Source organism: Pogona vitticeps, chromosome 2, assembly GCF_051106095.1.
Source record: "Pogona vitticeps strain Pit_001003342236 chromosome 2, PviZW2.1, whole genome shotgun sequence".
In the NCBI taxonomy this organism is placed as follows: Eukaryota; Metazoa; Chordata; class Lepidosauria; order Squamata; family Agamidae; genus Pogona; species Pogona vitticeps.
In genome coordinates, this window is record NC_135784.1 from 181,567,703 (window position 1) to 181,589,788 (window position 22,086).

A 22,086-nucleotide genomic window follows, 5' to 3' on the forward strand; every position below is an offset into this window, starting at 1 on the left:
AATATGTTGACCGCTTTATTTACGTGTCCCGCTTAAGCAAACAAATCTGTCCGGTTATAAAAACTAAATGGGAAACGCTTTCTTTAAAAAACACAGCCGCTCTTGTATGTGAGGATGGGAGATGCCTCTTTCCCTTGACAATCCTCTAAAAGCAAAAAAGGGATACCTAGTATTTCGCCTATAATATGTAAATAATCTGGGATGGTTACAGGATTAGATTTTAGGTATGAAAATGGAGCAGGACTTCTCCAGTGCAGTAGTCCAATTCTGATCCCGTCTTTCCACATACTGCTATCACTAAAGGAAGTTACTACCTACCGTATGTTTTACTTTCTAATAGATCAAGCACTAACCCCAAAACATTTTGCCTGCAAGCATATAGTGAGGAATTTTTCTGAAATATGATAAGTGAAGCTTCCTTCAGAGGAAGTATGCATAGGCTTGGATTGTATATTTAGCAGAGACTAAATCCAACAAGGAGCTTTAAAAATGGTCAACTAGCCCCACTGTTCCTATTTAGAATACACACATTCCACTCCTGCAACAGGTGTGGGTTGTGTGTATTAATTTTTTTTCTTCCTTCCTCTCAAAAAAATTAAAACTTTAGATTTGCTTGAGTGTTACTTTCCCAAAATTCTTTGCAGCTTCATTAAAGGAAGGAATACTCTACTACTGAGGTGGTGAATTTATCATACTACAAATTTTTATAGTTTTAAATTATGTCTCAGAAACGTATATTAACTTTTCCCTCATCATATAATAAAACATTTTACAAAATATACTAAAGCATTATGATTTTATATTAACAATGTTCACCAGACTATTTTGTTTTTAGATTTACCAGACCACCAAGATGAGTAAAAAGAGAAAGGCAAACATTTCAGGTAATACTGTACCATGACTTTTTTTTGTCTACAAATAAGAAATTTTAATCAAACTTTTGCAAGCTCTTTGAATCACTTAAATTCTCCCTTAAATTGCGCAGGTTTGAGCAGTACAGTTTTGGTTATACAGAGATTTTTTTCAATCAGTCAATCAATATTCAAATATTTAAATAAATAAATAAATATTAAATAAACACTGTGCTGCTATTCATCTCCAGGAAGTGGCCTGAGAAAGGTGGCTCTCAGACTTACCAAGGCCCCTTTTGTTCACAATGAAACAGCTCATAGTCCAATTGTGGCGCCCTGGCTAGCTGTCTCCCAACATGGCAGCCCCATTTGACGGCTGAGGAATGTGCTGGGACACTCTGTACAGCTGATACAGTAAACTCATATGTTCTATGTGTGTGTTAATCACCTGTTTATGTTTTGTAGTTATTTTTTGGGGAGTTGTAAGAGTTATACACGGATTTTTAATTACACAGGGATCCAGCATTCCTAACTCCAGTATTGCTGAAGAGAGAAGTGTGCAACATTAATATTTGATTGTAATATATTATTGCAACTGTTCCCCATGTTTAGAGCCAAAGAAAACAGGATGCAAAGGTGTCAGATAAAGACTTTGGAAAAACAGTAAAAACGTTCTGGCTCCAGCTGCTTTGAAATACCAAAGCCCTCCACCACTTTGTTTTGCTTACCCAGTTTTGGAAGTAAAATAAAGTACTGTAGTATGTAAACCATGGTGATTCATGAGAAAAATTCCACAATCCATCATCATGCAGTATCTTTATTAGGATCAACCAACTAGAATTGTGGGTCCATTAAAGTTTAGCTTGACTACAGATTTTTGCATTTTTACCTGCAGCAAATGTGTTTTGGTTTGTGTATATCATACCCTGAAATGTACCTAACTTAGCCAGTCAAGAGCACAGTTCTGCAACAGGGGGAAGAGGAATGTCTACCACCTGAAGACCACCACCTATTTTTTAGGGCTTCTTTCTATGCAACCAGTCAGTAAATTCACCCAATTTGGCTTTCAGTGCCTTTTATCTTGAAATTAATGTTTAGTCCTATTAATGTCAAAACTGCCATGTTTCTTTATTTTTGTTCTCTGCCTATCAAGAAACCTATGTGCTTAGCTTATACTTGGAACAAATTACTCAGTGCTTTAAAAAATGAATGAATCAGCCATTGTATCCACAATCAACAGTTCTGGAAGTTACCTCAAACCTGCATGACACACACCAGAGACAAAGGCATTTGACTGCATCTTTTTCTTAATTCCATTTTATAATTCTGTACTCATTTTCTATGTGTGCTATATGGGGGTGGCTGGCACATTTGAAGGGGGCTACAGACTTGAAACAATTCTTCACACATCATCTTATAAAGTTCATTATGCAAAATCATACAATCCTGATTTGGCCCATATTTATTTCATATTGTGTTTATGGTCGTGGCCAAAAAAGCTTGAAAATGGCTCTCTGACTTTTGTAGGGTTTACTGTCAAATGGGGAAAAGTTCAGATACAACCTCTGTGATGTTGAGAGATTAAGCATTGTAAACAATGTATTCATTTAAAAAAATGTGCTTCACGGTGTTGCAATAGTTATGATTTAATAATTTAATGTGTCAAAATTTTATGCACTTTAGAATCCAATAATTTAATGTAAGTAATTCAGCATACTGAAAGTTGTTAAGATGTGCCTGAAACAGCCCTTTATTCCATTTTGTTTGTTTAATTTTCATACTGCCCATCTGGCCAAAGGCCACTCTGGGCAGTTTACAACACAAACAGAATAATTAAAATATAATGTAACAAAGCAGAAAATAAAAACAATAAAATACAAATAAAAATATGGTCAAAACATACAAAGTACATTTGCAGTTGTGGTTAACAGTTGTGCTACTAACTTTTGCATAAGAAAAACTTCTTTGTGTTTCCCATTCACATTAGATTTTTTTCTTTTAGAACTAGGAGTTTGTTTTAAAGATTTATTTAAATTAGTAGCAATAATTCTGAATGTCTGAACTGCTGGATAGCTCAACCGCTTAGGTCTCTGGCTGTGGAACCAGAAGTTGGGAGTTAAGTTCCCCACCATGTACATTTAAGTCACCAATTTGATTTATCAATACGTTTTGTTTTTCTTTAGAGGAAGGAAACAGAGAGCTCAACATTTCCAAAGCAAAAAAGATCAGTAAGAGGAAAACCCAACTGACAGAAAAGAGTGACCTAAAAATGTCAGCACAAACTGTTCACACCAATAAATGCCTTTCAAAGGTTACTGCAGCAGGGATAAATCAAGAATATAAAGGAAATACTGAAAGAGAACATTTGGCATTGAATCTAGATACAAGGTAATCAAGTTTTTTCCAATCAAATTATATGGAATTTCTGACATGTAATTTGGTGGGTCTAAGAAGTTGGAATGGCAGTTGATGTGAAAAGAGGTCCATTCATATCCCACTTATATCAAAGTAACAAAACTATTGACTCGCTCAGTGAGTCACACCACAGAGGTCAGGAGTTTCGTTTTCCATTGTGTGACCTAGGATCCTGAGAATAAAGAAATGGTAAATGACTTCTGAGTGCTCTATACCTAGTCAAGTTGATTCCATATATCAGAATCAACTTGACAGCATGTTATCGTTATTATTAAAGGCAATATATGCCCCACCTCACGTACAAAAGATGATCTACTGTAGCAAATGGCCAAGATAATGCAATTGAAGTAGCCCAGTTCTAGTCAAAAATATTCTATTTATCTTAACATTTTAAGTTGTTTTTAATTTTACCTATATTTCATATATAACCATAATTTTAAATTGTGCAGAGCTCTGAATTGAATAAAGAAACATTAAATGAGTCTGTTGTTGTTGTTTAGTTAAGTCGTGTTCAACTCTTTGTGACCCCATGGACCAGAGCACACCAGGCCCTCCTGTCTTCCATTTCATGTTGGTAGCTTTGATGACGCTGTCCAACCATCTCCACCTCTGAAGTCCCCTTCTCATCTTGCCTTCACACTTTACTAACATCAGGGGCTTTTCCAGGGAGTCTTTTCTTCTCATGAGATGACCAAAGTATTGGATGAGTCTACTTCAGAGTAAAAGTTCTTCAACCTAGACAAAAGGTTGTTGCCAAAAGAATTACAACACTCATTCCTATTAATCTAAACTGAGGGATGGACACTAGCAGAAATAATATAAGTGGCACAGTCCAAACAGATTGTAGCAACAATCTGTAATTGCTACTTATTCCCTGCTTCCCTTTTAGTACTGAATTATCTAAAATTTCTTTCTAAAATCCTGAAAGAAATTGCCTACAAACGTCAATTAAATAGATTATAGTCAATGAAGCCAAACATTTTCATGCCCCATTAGTTAAAAACAATATTTATCATTTGTCTATTTCTACCCCTTTTCTCTTACAACTTTTCACCTCCAACCCTATGCACATACTGTATTTATTTTAAACAATGAAGACACATTTGATGTATGGAAGCAAGAGCTGGACCATAAAGAAAGCTGACCACCGAAGAATTGCTAATTTTGAATTGTGCTGCTGGAGGAGACTCTTGAGAGTCCCCTGGACTGCAAGGAGAACAAACCTATCCATTCTAAAGGAAATCAACCCTGAGTGCTCACTGGAAGGACAGATCCTGAAGCTGAGGGTCCAATACTTTGGCCCTCTCATGAGAAGAGAAGACTTGCTAAAAAAGACCCTGATGTTGGGAAAGTGTGAGGGCAAGAGGAGAAGGGGATGACAGAGGACAAGATGGTTGCACAGTGTCATTGAAGCTACCAACATGAATTTAACCCAACTCCGGGAGGCAGTGGAAGACAGGAAGGCCTGGCGTGCTCTAATCCATGGGTTCACAAAGAGTCAGACAGGACTAAAGGACTAAACAACAACAATATAAGGTCTTTTCACTTTACAGCTATAATCATTGTTTCCCAAACAAACTTCTTTTCAAAATGCCTTCTGGGCCACAGGACCTATTTACCTCACTCTTAATTGGCCTTAAAGCAGTTTAGAATTATTCATGGCTGTTCTAGCTGTGATAAATTTTTGAAAACAATTCTACATGCACAGGGAAACACAACTACAGGAATACATATTCAAGTAGAGATTGAATGAACTATTCAAAAGCAAAGTTCAGAAGTTTGTCACCTGTGACTCAAAAGTCCTTCACTGATTTTTGTAGATCATCATGAAACAAGCCTTCTGAAATACCTTTAAAAGAATCTCTTGAGAATAACATTGATAAACACAATGTCAATAAAATGGACCTTGGTTTTTTGCAAATTTTTCTCGTGCTGCATGATAATTTACTTCAGGAGAGGCTTGATTAGTATACATTTTGTAAAGTGAGTTATCAGAATTAAGCAATTCTGATTTACTTTCTGAGAACCAGATGGGAATTCCCTACTTTTCCATTTTCCCACGTGAAGAATTCTATTTAAATCAAATAAATCTTCAGCAACTTTGCTTTTTCCATTTATTTATTTATTTATTTCTAAATCTGGTTTCCTCCTAAAACAACTGGTTTTAGTAGAATGAATAAATATGTTCCAGTACAGTGAGATATTTTTTCAACCATTTCAGATCTTCAGTTTAAAAATATGCATGGTGATGGTGGATTCCCAGCATGGTGTAGCGGACAGAGTGATGGACTAGGAATCCAGAAAGCAGGGTTTGAATCCGCACTTTGCCATAGAAACTAATTGGGGGAGCAGAACTCATAAAATCAAATGTCTGACTTACCTTGAAAGCCCCAGGATCGCTGTAAATCATTTTCTGATTTGATGACACAGAACACACACGTGGTGATGGTAATAATGTCAAGAGGAAAAGATGATCAATCCACAAAATCTATGCCCCTCCTCATAAGCAAAGTGCTTTATCAGAAGCTGTAAGGATCTTGCTTTGTGTTTGGGAGTGGTGGAGGAAGTAGGCTAAAGAGTGAAAACCCCAGATGGGAACCTAAGTGATAGTCTCCTACCCACTGAATTTTTGAGAAATTGATTCTGTGGGTATATTTTAGTTGGAACTATTAGTTGGACCAAGGCCCTAGGTTTTTCAGTTAAATTTTTTAGATTTATTTTATAACTTCTTTTTTGAACTTGATTTTCTTAAAACTTTAGCATATCTATATTGCTTTCTCTTGACAGCTCTCTAGAAGATGGTACAAAGGTGTCTCTTCAGAAGAAAGATACTGTTTTTCTGCCTCCATCTCAAGTAAGTGCTGTGAAAAGTAAACATTAACATTAAAAATACATTATTTTAACTAATATATTTAAAAACAACAGAGTATTGTAGAATAGATTAACTAGTTTTATTTTGCATAAACTTTACTGATTGCAGATGCAGACAGTCTGTCAGCTTATGCTAAATACAAGTTAAATGAATCTTTAAGATGCCAAAGACTCTGTTGTTTTTGCTGCAATAGGCTAACATTACAGTGGCACTTCATATTAAACCTCTGACTTTTTTTGGTGAAATGAACTTACACTGCTCAAACAGCTTCTTCCACAGCATTAGAAAATAAATAAATAAATAAATAAATAAATAAATAAATAAATAAATAAATAAATAAATCTATCTATACATATAGATTTTCGTTTTGTATTTTCTTTTCTTGTGTAGACATACCACTTGAACAGATACAAACCTTTATAATCTGTATGATATAAATCTTAGTGGGGGCATAAGATGGAATTCATGTGTGTACCAAAATGGCAAGAATCATCTGATGGACATTATTTTTTTTGGCATAAAGTGACATTCTGCATCCATATAAAACCATACAACCCTGAACATACAGCATCATATTAATTTACTGTACAAACAAGATTATGCGTAAGAGTTTGCAACAAAGGCTTTACTGTATATGGAGTGAGAAGTACTAGATGGCCAAGCTGCATGTATTACAAATATATTTTGATTCCTGAACCATACCAAAGAATTGTAACACTATTTATTGTTGTTTTTATAGATTAGAATAAAGTTTTAACTGTGTGGATCAGTAAGAGCTATGGATAATTCTAAAATAAATAGGTACATCACAGAGTTTCATATGTCTTGATGTGTAACACTGCCAAAACCCTGGACAAGCTGCTACTGTTAACGCAAAGTATGGAGAAGCAAAATAGTTTTCCATATGCAAAGGTGTCAAACAAGAGCAAACTTTATATCCCAATATGTTTAGTCTATATGCAGATTATACAAAAAACTGAATTAAATTGAATTGAAGTGAATGTTAAAGGAAACATTTGTGAATGCCATGGACCAATACGGGGTCTAGATCTAGATCAAATCGAGCCTGAAATTTAACTAGAACAAGAAATTTCACTAGAAGAAGAAATCAATGTTGTACCTTAGATATATTGGTTTTATATTACAGTAATTTTCTATGTAAAAGCATACAGCTAATGTAAATAAAGAATACTCTACATCATGAGAAGGTAAGACTCAGTGGAGAAGATAATAATACTAGGAAAAACTGAAGACAGTAGAAGAACACTTAACATGAGATGGATTAACACAGTAAAAGAAACCACAGCCTTAATCTGCAAGGTCTAAGTAGAGCTGTTAATGACAGGATCTTTTGGAGATCATTTATACGTTTAATTCACCATAAGCTGGGAATGGCATGATGGCACACAACCAAAAAGGTGCTGTGATATTTTGGTTTTTGTTTTGTTTTTGGTGTTGCTGAAACTGGCAGATATTACTATCTTTCTGAACACTGCCTTATGGAAATACAACTCAATGCTTGACTAAATGTTTGACTATATTTTGAGAAAGCAATTTTTTGTTCCTGAAGACACCAGTCTATTTATTTAATTGTTTATTACATTTGTATACCACTCGACTTTGTGCAGAGCACTACTCATAGTGGTTAACAATTAATGTAAAAACAAAATCCTCCAATTCCTAGCAGCCAAAAATAAGGATTCATCAGAATTCTGGCTTATAGTTAATGAGCACAGTCTGTTCACACAGTTTGGTTCCATCTGCTATCCTGACAGACTTCATAAATCAGGAATGGTATGCTGAATGTATCATTTGAGTTGGAGATTCGGGCTTTTGTGTTATGAGTCAAAAATGAGAACCCAGTTTTATTTTACAATTCCTGACTTGTTTGAGAGTAACAGACTAGAGTCCCAAACTCACTCACACTTGCAGGTGGAGCCAAGCAGGAATGAAGAGACCACACACAGCTTATTCACTGTCAGCCTGGGTTGTCCAGAATCTTGTATCCCTTTGTAAACAGGTTTCAGAAAATTTGGATCCATTGGCATAGCATGGAAAGAAACACTGGCAACTGTAGGTCACTGAAACCCACCCCCCCCCCCCCCCGCCGCTGCCTAATTCTGGCAGCAGGAGTATCTCTTGCTTCAGAATCATTCCCAATGACAGAATGGTAGCTGTTGTTCAACTATGTTAACTTTTAAAGCTTTATCTTGTGTTTGCCACATATTAATTTTGGAAAAGTTTTCTTAATTTTATAAGTTGTTGACAGACTGTATAGACTGTGTAGCAATGATGTGGAATCTGGCCTTCAGCCAGAGCTTACGTGTTCTTGGGTCTAATTTCAAAACAGCTTTATACAACTAACCTGCTCTTGATCAGAAGACTACAAAGAGGGAAGGATTCGGAGGGAAGAGATGGGTGTAGCAGGGATAAAGGAGAAATGGTGTAGGAATCAAAGAGACAACAGGCAGTCCAAGTTTGGGTTTTGTCCTTGTCCACTACTGTCTTGAACCCCCACCAACACAAAAATATCACTCTTGGTAAAATGCAACCTTTAGCAGAAAAAAAGGTTACCATTACTTGTCCGTGGAATACTTGTTTATCTCATTGTTGGTTATAGGGAGAAAAGTTGGTACCAGTGTTTAAAAAGCCAACAAAGCCATTGTCTGAAAGATGTGACAGGACTTTTGGGAAAACTACAACAGTCTGGACAGAACAGGTACGAGTGTTGATTACCTCTAATTATTAACCAGTGTTTGTCTATAAGATAATATATGATATGTCATTTAGACGAATGATTTTGTATGAATGGATATGAAAGGAAAAGCTCCAAGATCTGGACTCTGGTTTATTTTGTATCAGTAAGCACAAACATTACGGTAGTTTGTACTTGTTTTGTGCAAATCTTTACTTAGACAATGAACCTGTGCCCTCCACCTTTAACCTCAGATTAAATGCGCTATGGAAATATTTTAAGTGGCTGAGGGTTCTTCTTGGTTAGTTTTATTTGGCTGTTTGATGTTTTTGTTTTTAAGCTCTCTTCAAGACTTTGTGTAAAGGCAGAATACAACTAATTAGTATGACACAGATTAAATAGTTACTCTCGTGGAGAACTATATTATAGTTACTACTTTGTATTGTAATCTAAACAGAAAATATATGTGGGATGTTAGGGAAAGCCAGTGAAGAAACTGGGGTCAGGGAAGACCTGATTTAAAAGTCATGTTGTTTAGTAATGTCATGAAGATGAAGGGTCTGTCCAGACTCAAATGGGTTAATTAGGTGATAGGATGATAGATTTCACTCCAGGCAACCTTTAAGATAATGTTGGGTTGTAAAACTTTATTGCTTTATCAGGTGGGGTCAAGGGTATATTTAAGATATCACCTTTGATTGATAGCTAATGGACAATAAATATTGTGTAAAGTTATAAAAAATAATAGATTGTAGGAAATATTTACACAGCATGTTTAAGTAGTACATTTGAAGTGAGAAGTTGTTTTCTCAAAGATATAATTCAAAAGTAATCTAATATGCCACTTTCTTATGTGCTTAAATGTCATTAGCGTTTGTAAGTTAAATTTTATTTTAAAAAATAGATAATTATAAGAGAAGGAATATAGAACATGGATGAATAAGCTGTCATATTGTGAGCATATTATTTTGGTCTTCCAAAAATATGTTGTGAAATGTAGTAAAATATACTTACATCCTGACTTCCAAAAAATAATTCATAGTTCAGCTTTACAGTAAAGATAAAAATGCAACAGTGCAACAGGAAATACTAACTACTTGTTCAAAAACAGTAAAAAAATACAAACGGAAATATCAGGATTGCAGAGCAGCACAAAAAGCAAACAGTGAAGATAAAACATAGTTGTTGGGACAAAGGGAAAGGCACCAGATAGGAGTAAATAGGTCCCATATAAGCCTCTAAAGAGAAAATTCTGTACTGGGGTGTTATGATTTCTCACCAAGATACTTAGTTACCACCCACCATATTCATGATAGACTCATATTTGCGGATTATACTCTATGGACATAGGTGTTCCTTCAGGTATATGGTCCCAAGCCATAAAAACTTTAAGGATAAGATCAAGCAATTTGAATTGTGTCTGCACATAGACTGAAACTTATTAAAATTATTATCAGTGCCCAGTACCAGTTACTATTCTTTCACTTGTATTTTACACTAACTGCAAATTCCAGAGCTTATTGGCAAGCCTATGCATGCCAGCCAAAGAGTTCCTAGACAGTATTTTACTTAGGCTAAACATAGTAGATACCTGTTCAGAAAGAATTGTAACACACCCATCAAGAAAGGGTTTCAGCTAATATAGCAGTTAAAGCTGGTGCAAAGTATTTTGTGCCATGGAGACAAATTATTTATCCTGCAAGAAAGACTGAAACAGTTCTCAATTGTGAACTTCTTGCTTTATACAGTATATACAGCAGCCCCAACTACAAATTCAAATATGCTACTAAGTACATCGCATAATTCACTGTTTAGTTAGGCCAAAGACAGATGAAATTAAAAACTATTGCTTTGCAGAATGTGATAGCTAATTTCTGAGATAGTGAAATATTTTAAAAGTGGTTTACTATTCCCAACCACAGTGAGTTTCCATGGCTGAATGGGAATTAAGCTAGATCTCCTAAATCCTAGTTTGACACTATCCACCCCACTGTATTAGCTCTGAATAATAAAGGGGAAAATATTGTATAAATTCTTAAATAGATATAAATTGCTATATTTCTTGATTAAATAGAAAGAGTGAAGTGTAGATAAAAATGCTATATAACTGTGGTACTTGTTTGTATTTCACTACTTCTTTTTGGTCAGCATGTAGATAGAAATGTATGTGACATGACAGAAGGTGCAGTTCAGAAGACTGGTGCTTCAGAGGGACCACATCCAACCCCTTTATTGGAGACAAAAGTGGAAGATCCTAAAGATAAAGTAGTCCCTTGTGAGAAACCTAGTGAAAGGCTGAATGTTCAAACGCAAGATCAGATTGGAATTAAAAGGTTGAACAATGATGATCTCGAGGCAGGGTTACTAGATTCCAGTCAAGGACTAGAGAGAGAATCTAATTTACAAACAAACATCTCTGAAAAGAAAACGCCAGAGAAACCTAATTCCTTTTTTTTGTGTACACCAGATAATGAAAGTGTGAATAATCTTGAAAAGAGACAACTTTCTTTAAAGTCATTTATATGTCCAGTTGTTGATCAGAGGAATGTTATATTGGCACAAGAAAGGATAATTGACTCTAGTAAAAACATTCAGAATGAAGAAGAGCATCCGAGTTGTGTGGACATGGGCACAGAACAAAAAGTCATTCAGGCTATCCTAGGAGCAGATGATAGAAAAGAAGCAAATTGTTTACAAAATGGAAGCAGGACAGATGTGGGTTCTGTTGAATGCATGGCCATTGGATCACAAAAACAGAGCAACTTTCTATGTACAAGTAGTGTAGCTAGAGAGGGAAATTTTAATAGCAGGGAAACAAACCAGTTCCTTCCCTACAAAAGTGAGAAGCCTGAGGAAAAAAACATTTACAAAAGCACTGAAATTTTTGAACCTAGAAATAGGAAACACACCTCCATGGCTGGTGAAATAGTAATAGATCAGCACAAGGTGCAGACAGATAGTAAACCTGTAATACAAAGTAGTGGAGACAAAACTGCAGAGCAAAACAGCTCTTGTGGAAGAGAGACATTTGTCGGAAAGGAACACCATGTTGGACAAGATATTTCTGGGAAAGATTTACCAAATCTTCAGTCTGTACAGAATTACCTGGAAAAAGAAATTGATCTTTATGAACAAAATTGTAAACAGATTATTGCAACAAGCAATCAGTTCTTTCCAGAACCTGCTGGGGATATTCAATCTGAGAGCAGAAAAAAATTGATGAAAGAAGTTTCTTGTGCTGAAAAGAGATGGGGGATTAAAGAAACTGAAATGAGAACAACACTGGGGAAAAACACCATTGCCACACTTGATCCCAACATCCCAATCCTGCCAACTCAACAACACAAGGAAAATGGTGAAAATTTGCTGTGTAGTATAAAACAATTAGAATTCAACATATGTGACTTGAGACCCGGTTTGGAAGCAATGTCAGAGAAAAAAATGATTAAACAAACGTTGGCGAACATTCTTATGACAGAAACAAAAACAATACGAAGTGTTTCCTTTTTTACAAATGACAGTTTCAAAGATAGTATAGTAACATGTGAAGAAAATAAGAACAAATTGAAAAGCAGTCTGTCTTCTGAAGACATTCTTCCAGTACTGGTGAGGGTGAGTGATACTACTGAAGAAAGTAAAACTGATTCAGAAGCCCAGAGCACTCTGCTTTCCTCCAAAGCAGACTCTAATTTAAGTGCACCAAGTGTTCTTGACACCGTGGCTCAAATATCAACATCTTACACAGATACACTTGCTCTGGATCTGGAATTTCTGCCTGACAGTGAGCTGCAAGGCATCTCTGAAAGTAATAACCTTGAATGTTCACCACACAAGGTAATTTGATTGCTAATTATAAGTACATTATATAAGGGATGATTCTACTTTTCTATGTGTCATTTCCTGTACAGTAGAGAAGATGGGCTTTAAAACTGTATTTTAATAATTTTGAAGCTACAGTATTTTTCTGCATGAAAACCATCAGTATTTAGGAAATTGGTTTATTAAAAAGATTTATATCTCAGTTTTTGGCTTTAAAGCAGGTTATAATATTTATAAATGCAGTGATTACATTAGTGAAGAGGCACCCATTTTCAGTGGATAATTCTGAACAGTCTTCTCATATTGATATATATTCACTTACATATTGGAAGAGCTGTTTTATCTATCCTTGGCTCACAAATATTTTTCTTCTCTTCAGTATAGCCACTTGCTGTATAGATTCATAAAATTATTTAATTATTTTTTATTTAATTATATTTCAGCACTTGAAGACTATTCAAAATTATCTGGCAACTCATACAGATTAAGTGGATCAGCTGAAGCTGTAGTAATGGAAGCAATAAATCCTACCGTATTTTCATCTCTTTGAATCCTTTGTACCTCTGGGTCCCCTATGGACTAAAAATATTATGCTGCTTATCAGCCTCAGGAAAAAAATGTTTTGGATGTAATATGGAAGGAGCCTCACAACATCTGTGAAGGGTCTGGAAGTTCTAGTCCAGTCCATCTGGAGGGTATCCTGAGCAGCTCAGAATTTTCCCCCTTATTGGCCATGTGTCTGGGGGATTCTGTTTGTAGTAGTTTAAAAAAATCTCCTCTAAGCTCTGGACCAGCAATAACAAGAGATAATAGAATATCCACAGGTGCTATAGATCCTTGTACTGCCCCAATAACTCTGCCATACAAGCCACTTGCCATTAGAGTTTTATGCAGTCTCTGTGAGTATTCTGTTTTAGAACTATATATAAGAAATTTATTGCCTGTTCAGTATAACAAATAATTCCGGGAATTTAAAGATCCTAAACTATGTCCCATTCATCAAAGATACATATCTGAGTCAAGGGTGGGGGAGGAAAAATATATGAGAGTCTCCTGTTTTTCCAAGGCTTGTTTCTTACAAAAAAAAAAAAAGCACAGAAACAAACCTTTGTGAGGTCTGTACCAGACCTCAGACCAGACCAACCAGCTGCAGACAGGACTTCAAATACCCCTCCATATATTAATAAAGGCCTGTATGTTGAGAAACAGCATGTGAGATACAGTAAAAGGCTACGTGACAGCCTAACTTCTTGATACTTTTGTTTTGCATATTTATATACCTTGTGTTAATGGAACTGATCTCTAAGATAAATAATCATGCACCGGCACACACACCTGTCTCTGGGCCACACTTAGGTTTGCTGTGCAGAACCTTCCAGCCCTCACCTTTTCTGGCCCTCTCTTTTCAGTCTTGCTTGCTTCTGTTTAACTCTATTTAACTCTTGGTGGCAGGCAGGACATAACAGATACCTGCTTTCTCTTACTGGATGACATGTTTCAATTCATATCAATCATCTACAGTATTGAACATTCACATTTATATGAAACAGAAATGGGAAATCCTAATAATATGGGGGGGGGGGAATCACCACTTGTCTTTAATTTCCCTCTTCTTCCTCTCTCATTATAAGTGTTTGGTAGCAGAGTGTTTGGGGACGTGGTGGCGCTGCGGGTTAAACCGCAGAAGCCTGTGCTGCAGGGTCAGAAGACCAGCAGTCATAAGATCGAATCCACGTGATGGAGTGAGCGCCCATCGCTTGTCCCAGCTCCCGCCAACCTAGTGATTCGAAAGCATGCAAAATACAAGTAGATAAATAGGGACCACCTCGGTGGGAAGGTAACAGCGTTCCGTGTCTAAGTCGCACTGGCCATGTGACCATGGAAGATTGTCTTCAGACAAAACGCTGGCTCTATGGCTTGGAAACGGGGATGAGCACCGCCCCCTAGAGTCGAACACAACTGGACAAAAATTGTCAAGGGGAACCTTTACCTTTACCTTTTAGCAGAGGAGAAAGGAGTTAGTAGTAGTATTCCTGGCAGTGGTTGGAATAGAAGACAGCATATTATAAAACACATCAAGGTGAAGAGGAGGGGTTTGCTCTCTTGCTTTCCTAAAGCAATTCAATGTAAAATATAGCTAGAATGCAAGTAATTATATCTAAAATCTAAATCCCAGACAACTAATGACTAAGACCTCAACCATAATTACTGTACTAGGATTGTTGCTTTATATTTCTCCTTACTTTTTTCCCTTCCATCTGACATTGCTTCCGAATAATCCACCAAGGATAAAATAGAGCAAGGTGCTGCAGGAGAACAAAGTAGAACCAAAACATCACACCCAAGTATTGGTATAATCCAGTCAAACATTGCAAGGTAGGTGGATTTTCTGGTGTAAGCTTTCTTCTTATTTTGCATTTCAGGTAGGATAAGGAAGACACGGAGAGTGTTGCATGTACAGTATTTGTACACTGTAAAGCATTTTAATTTTTACTTCCATCTTTTTGGAAGGTTTGGAGCAGGTTCCTTTAATTAAAAAACGTAACAGAATGTGACACACTAGGTATAACGTATTCTGTTCTAGATATCTCGTAGGCTCTCAGTCCACAAGAAATAGTAGAGGATACGGAAAACTCATTTCTCTGTGCATTTTTCTCCTGAGAAAATTTGTAGAAAATGTCACATGATTTCTCAAGTATTTGCAGCAATTTGTTCTGGGAAAATGCCAAGTTGTGCAGGATCTTTACAATTTTTACACAGAGCGGCATCTGTTCTGTGCAGAACTTACTGTAATGAGCAGAAGATAAACAAATCTGAAGAATGCAATTTTTCCTGTGCAGTATTCATGGGAATGCATGTTAAGTTGCACAGAGGTTGACTGTTCCCTATGCAGAGTAACAGGAGAAAAATGAGGGGAAAATAAACAAAAAAGAAAGCAAGACAAAAGCTCATATTTACTATAAGCCAGGAAATCATGCAGATACAAGATAAAAGCTTTGTTGGTCAGTCTCAGCATGGCAAGACTCACATCACCTAGAAAGATAAATTTTGTCAGAATTTGTCACATTGCTAGTTTTAGGACAGGATGAAATCACTGGATATTTTAGAGAGGAGGGAATAATTTCCTTTGTGCTGATCATAAGCAAGACAAAATAGGGAGGAGAGAAGGAGGTCCTATCTCTAAGGCTCTGCATGCCATGAAAAAAAGCACTAGGTTGCAGTTATGTTGCAACATTGGTATAGCTAATGTGTTGTTTCTGAAAGATAGCAAAGGATGTAAAATGATGGATTTAGCGATACGAGTTCAAGGGCATCCCATGTTCACTACTTCTGTCAGAACAGTCAGTAATTTCAAGCAGAAATTAATATCAGTTTGATACCAGACATACAAATAGGATGTAATAAGATCTGGTGAATGTTTCTATAAGAATTTGAATTTCATAACACCATTATAACTCCATGTTCAGGGGGTTCTATTGATGATATTTCAATCCATCCCAGACATTTGTTTACTAGCAGAACATGTCTTAGAAACAAGGTATTTAGCATGTGGTCATAAAGTTGCAACAATGAAAAGATGCTCCATACAATCACGTTTTTATTTCTGAAGTTGAAAATCAAGTGATTATCATTATGTAGCCAAAATGGCCCCATCCATGTATAGGAGGGAATTGTTATTGAACTTCTGCTCAAGGTTTGCAGAAGTTCAATAACAAAAAAAACCCTCCCCCCAAAAAAGGTTCAATGAACAGAAGGATGATAAAGGAAACAGGATGAAATCTCATGGAGAGTGCACAGCTGAATGGAAGGACTCTGCATGTCAACTGTTTGTTGCAAGTGTTGCTTGCACAGGTTCATTTGGTTTTGCAGAAAAACCTTTTCACTTTGATTAAAATCGTGTGAATGGCATCATATCTGGTTAATGACCACAATTTTAAGACTTTTTCAAAAAATTAGGAACACATATCACTGTTCTCCTATTATTTCATTTCATTTGTTTTTAAATCAGGGATGAGGTGATTTGTAATCCATCCAGACAAGAAGATGCAACAGATGTGGTTTGTGGCCTGATTAAAGAACTCTCCAATCTCAAGTAAGAACCTGTTTCTGGGTCATAGCCACTGCTTCCCAGCCTGAACTACTCAAATGTGGGAGAACCACTTCCACAACACCCACAGCATTTTGTACCTTCTCCACCAGTCAGATTGTACAGTATAATAATAGACCTTTAAATGCTCATAGGAGGCACTAGTCACTATATATCAATGGCATGACTATGGCGATTTGATAAGGTAATGGTCCGATTGACCACTTTGGATGATATGATGGTGGTTGCTTTTCCTGCATATCACAAAAGACAATACGAATTGAGCATGGGATGCCGAATGCCTTGTATCAAGGGGAGACATAGGCTCAAAGCATATTCTGGTGGGTAAAAGCTGAGGATACAATGTAAAACATTTATGTAGTACAGCTTTATATGAATAACTGTCCAGCCTACCATCCAGTTGAACCAAGGTACATGTACATAAGGCAACATTCACCTTTAAAGCAAGCTTGGGTTATCCATTGTGCATGAAGAGCAAAGGCATCATCAGGTCCAAATGTGTTTTAGGACCTGCAGAATTTGCTGCCCTTTGCTGCAGTATCTGTTTGCTTCATATAAGACAGGTGAAGGAGATTGGCTGCTTCTTTTGCCCTTATCTCAGATGAGTGAATGGAAAATATCCTAAGGAGCTATTTAAAGCTTGGAAAGTTTTTTCAGTAATACAAGCCTAAGTTTGCAGTCACAAAAGATCATGTATGGCACAGGATCTCAAGCTGGTAGATTGGCAACTGTTGGCATAGTACAGTATTTAGGACTGCCCCCGAGCCAGTCAATGCTTGCCTGCCTACCTGTAAAATTGAATGTGAATGCATAGTTTCCTTTCAAGCTACAAAGATCCCATGTTGAAGAAAAAGGCAGCAGCTGAGGTGTATTTGGAAGGATTAGAACTTGCTAGTTTGCTTACACATGAGACTTCCAGTAATCACTAGACTGGGGATGGGGTAGAGTAAGGTCAGAAGAGGCAGAGCAGATCTGGTATGCTCCTTGATTTGGTTTGGTTTTTAAAGGTTTGCTTTCAACATGTAAGGCTATCTCCTATACAGTATTTTTAAATACTTGGTTTGCTGGCAAAAACAAAAAATGATTGTTTTGCTGGTGGATTTAAGCCTGGATTGAGTTGGTTGTGGCATTGGTGCTATTTAAAACAGTCTCCTTTGTACATACATGTACACTATTGTAAGAGCAGTGGCATATAAATTAATAAGTAACTGTATGAAAAAATGAAAAAATACAAAGTTACACTATAGAAACTTTTCTGCCCTGCCCCAAAGCTGAAGGTAGTGAACATGGCCCTACTCCTGCTACCCTATTCTTACATCTCTGTGAGGTGACTCAGGCTGAGAGAATGTGTGATTGGCCTAGTGTAACACGGTGAGTTTTCTGTCAACACTGATATATACTTAGAGCTCCTGAATTCCAATCCAACATTCTCTCCAGTAGAGCACACTGCTTTTGCTGAGAAAGTTCTGTACAATTGATTTCTGAGTAATAAGCCAAAGGTCAACAAACTTTAAATAAACTGAACTAAATACAAGGGATAATCCAATTGGAGAAAGTCAAGAAAAGGAAGAAGAATTGAGGAAACTCCATATAGAATATCTGTGTGTATACACACATGTACGGAATCCAAAGCAAGAAAAAACAGGCATCCTAGCTTTCCCTGTTGCCCTTTCCAGACCATCTCTTGTTTCCTTGGTCTCCTGCTGGGTATTTGACTAGACCAGGCTCTGGTTCCTGTTGAATTAAGTAAAGGATTGTGAGTGTATGTAAATGGATGGATTGATGGATGGATTGGTTGGTGAGGAACTTGCAATAGACACATGCATATGTGGTGTGCATCTATAGATTCCTGGATACTAGGCAGAGGTGCCTGAGCCTCAAAAGATAAACTATAACCTTGGAACCCACAGTTGTCTCATTTATGATTGTCCTGTCAAATGCATCCCCTTCTGCCCTACATCAATATCAAATAAGATACCCACTTGCTAATTTCTCCAATGCTCATTTTCAGAATCGCCCTCCTCAGAATTCTCTTTTTCCATTCTAGCCTGTTTTTCTCACGTACACACATACCACTCAAAATCCTTTGTTTTTCTACTTTCTATCCCTACTAGCAAGTGCTGGGAAGCTCAGGGAAAAGCCAGAGATTGGGAGTTGGATTCTCCACTGTGCCTCCTTGACAGGGGCTGGACTTGATGATCCATAGGGTCCCTTGCAGTTCTAAGATAGTGATGATCATCATCATTATTATCACCCTGCAGGCCTCCATCACTTCTTCCCTTGCTCTTTGCCACTCTCCCAGTCCTGCTTCCCCACTCCTTCCCCACATCAGATTATTCAGACTGGCCCCATCTTTGCTGTCCTTCTACAAGCAGGCAAAGACCGTTCTCTTCAGACAGGCTTCCCCTCAGTGACTGGCTGCCCGAGTGGGATTTTTAAATGGATCGTCATGCATTACTGCTTAAATGTGTTCTAATACTTTTGCTTACCATTTTTCAGAGTGTTGTTTGTTCCTTTTTAATATTTGTATACTTATTATTTTTAGCTTTAACTAATGAATGTAAGCTGCCTTGAGTCCAAGGCAGAGTAAAAAAAATATTTAAAATAAATAAATGATTATGTAATATTTTTAAAAATAAAATATGGTGATGGCTATTAGTGCTAAATTCTAATATTGCTGAAACAAAACTTTAATTGCTGCTGCTGAAAGCTACCTAAAACTGAAGACCTTCCATTTCTGACAAAAATACAACAGAGGAAAGGTCCACTATACTTTGGCAGGGATTTTTTGCCCCTGCTTGAACATGGCGTATGAGTTATTTACTGGGTACATTTTTATCATGCACTTCCTCCAGTGAAATAGACATGATGCTAAATAGAAAAAAAAAAGAATATTCCAAAGTAGAAGAAGGAATAAAAAGAAACAAATCAAAGGAAATTTCACAATTGTAAAGGTAGAAAAAAATGAGTAACCAGATCAAAGTAAAAGAATAGGACACAAGAACACAGTACATTTGAGGAGAAATCACAACCACAGTGCACATCACTCTACATATCAGAGAGGAAATGCCCATACACTACTAGCACATAGATATATACAAACACAATAGAAGGGAATAACAACATGAAAAGTACTAGGATTAAAATAACAATAAAGAAACAAACAAAAAGCATTTAATGGCTCTAGAGGAATAAAAGCATTTGAATGTGTCCAGTTTGGGCAAAAGAAATCAAGACAATAGGAACATAGTTTGGATTGTTACCAATTAAAACACAAATACAAGGAAACACCACACACACACTCGGCAAAGTAAACAATGTGTCTGAGCAGGGTGGATTACTGTGTATATCACTCTTCAGAAAGGTGATGTATCTTGTGATCCCCCCTTCCAAAAACGCACTCCTGCTTACCATAATCTAAATCATCTATTCACCAAAAAAACATGAAAGTACAGTATATGCTAAGGATTATTGGAAGTGGAGTCAATCTGGCAAGAAGATTGTGGGAAATATATATTATGATTATAGCAAATAGGAGAGTACTTTCTGGCGAAGAAATTACATTATTAAATACAAAATCACTCTGTTCCCTGCCAAAGTGTGCAGTTTCAGAGATAAAGATAAGTACTTGGTTTCATCCGTACAAAGATGCAATAATTAGGGTTGCCATAGTGCTATTCTCAGTTAATCATCATTCATCAATGAAAGTACCAAAAGCAATTGTTACTACAGGGCTTTCAAATATTTCCAACATTATCTCATGTGAAGGGCAGGAAACCCTGCAACAGTATCTTAAGAGTTGAAAATGGGGCTAGTCAGATTTGTTATTTTCCACACTCATATGTTGCTCTTAACAAGTATTCATGGAGACAGAATTCCAGTTTGAGAATTGCACATTTTCTGATGTGCTCTAGAGTTAGGGGAGGTAAAAAGATTAACAAAAGTAATTTGTGCAGAAGCCTATGAAACCACACAAAATTAAGTCCCTAGTCTAAGAATTATTAAATGCTTTATTTACACTTAAAAATACAATGGCTGAAATCTTGTTGCCATAGGTTATGCCATATAAACCTGATCGCATCACCATCATTCATGATTTTGTAGAAAAAAGAAATTACTTAGTTCCTCCCTAAGGTTCCTGTGGGATCTCTTTCACTGTGAGAAAGCAGTTAGGATGGCTTAGAAAGAGTCTTTAATTTCCAAAAATTGCTGGTGCTTGCAAAATCATCATAGGGACAATCATTTCAAAGGTTAAAGACTCTAAGTCCATGGCCCTCAATGGCTTTCCCTTGACAAAAGAAATCCCAAAGCTTTGGGACCCCAGGTTCGGGGGGGGGGGGATTGGAATTTTTAATTGCTGAAAAACTACTGCAGTTTATGATGTCATCAGATTTACATAGTGTGTGTTCCACTGGTGGATTTCAGCCATTATATGAATATATTGTGTCATAATATAGAATTAATATTTCTAATGTCTATGCCATAGTGAGATATTTAATAACACTTTTTAAACTCAAACTGTCATCACAGAGGTTTTTTTGAAAGAATATTTTAAAAAATAAATAAAATCTAACTTCTGATGAAATCTGATAATAGATTCTGGATTTGTACTACAGTACAAAACCCTATAAAATACTGCAAAACATTTTGTTATTCCAAAAATCTGAGGTCTGAGGAAGGAGCATGTCAGATAGAAATCCTTTTTTTAATAGCTACCTCTACATTAAAATTATATTCATTTTTAAGCAAGAGACTTACCACAAGCATAACTTAAGCGACTTTTTTCATGTACTGTATCTGTGTTTAGATACTCAAATATAAATTTCTTCATACCAGGTATATAAATATATATATTATAAGCATTCACTTAGTTATTTTCTTTACAGTCGGCTGATCATGAATGTGCACAGAGATCTGGATTCCTTCAACAGATTAAAGTTACGGAGAAACAGGCAGCCTGGGAAGCTTCTGTCTCACAATGTGAGCAATATTACAAATACACGATGTACAGGAGGGAAAAAGAGGGACCTGTAATTTGTTTGCTTTTACATTTGAAAGTGTTTGTTCTGTTCTGGTTCATTATGTTTATTTGCCAAATATTAAGCTGTTACTACAGAATAAAATGTCTTAATCCTAAGTATTTATATACTCATTAAATTACATCTAAGCCACTCCATACCAGGAGATCTCAGTGACGGCTATTATCATTGATGTCTTTTTAAAACAACCTAAAACCAGACATTATAATAATTTAAAATAATCCAGTTAATATTAGAAAACTGTCATTGCAAGTTAATTGTGCCATTTAAATAAGAATCAAGTCTAG

At 36.4% G+C, this 22,086-nt stretch overlaps 1 long non-coding RNA gene and 1 other non-coding gene across 2 annotated transcripts; both read left to right on the forward strand.

Annotated features, from left to right (window-relative positions):
- The first annotated feature begins 550 nt into the window (after positions 1 to 550).
- Positions 551 to 11,116, forward strand: BRME1 (break repair meiotic recombinase recruitment factor 1). Its single transcript, XR_013542312.1, has 5 exons — positions 551 to 884; positions 3,035 to 3,239; positions 6,054 to 6,120; positions 8,759 to 8,857; positions 10,982 to 11,116. It is a non-coding gene; the product is annotated as a break repair meiotic recombinase recruitment factor 1 (transcript).
- A 1,413-nt stretch (positions 11,117 to 12,529) lies between these two features.
- On the forward strand, positions 12,530 to 21,786 carry LOC144587123 (uncharacterized). The gene is made up of 4 exons (XR_013542311.1): positions 12,530 to 12,667; positions 14,940 to 15,028; positions 16,662 to 16,745; positions 21,647 to 21,786. It is a non-coding gene; the product is annotated as an uncharacterized LOC144587123 (long non-coding RNA).
- Positions 21,787 to 22,086: the final 300 nt, after the last annotated feature.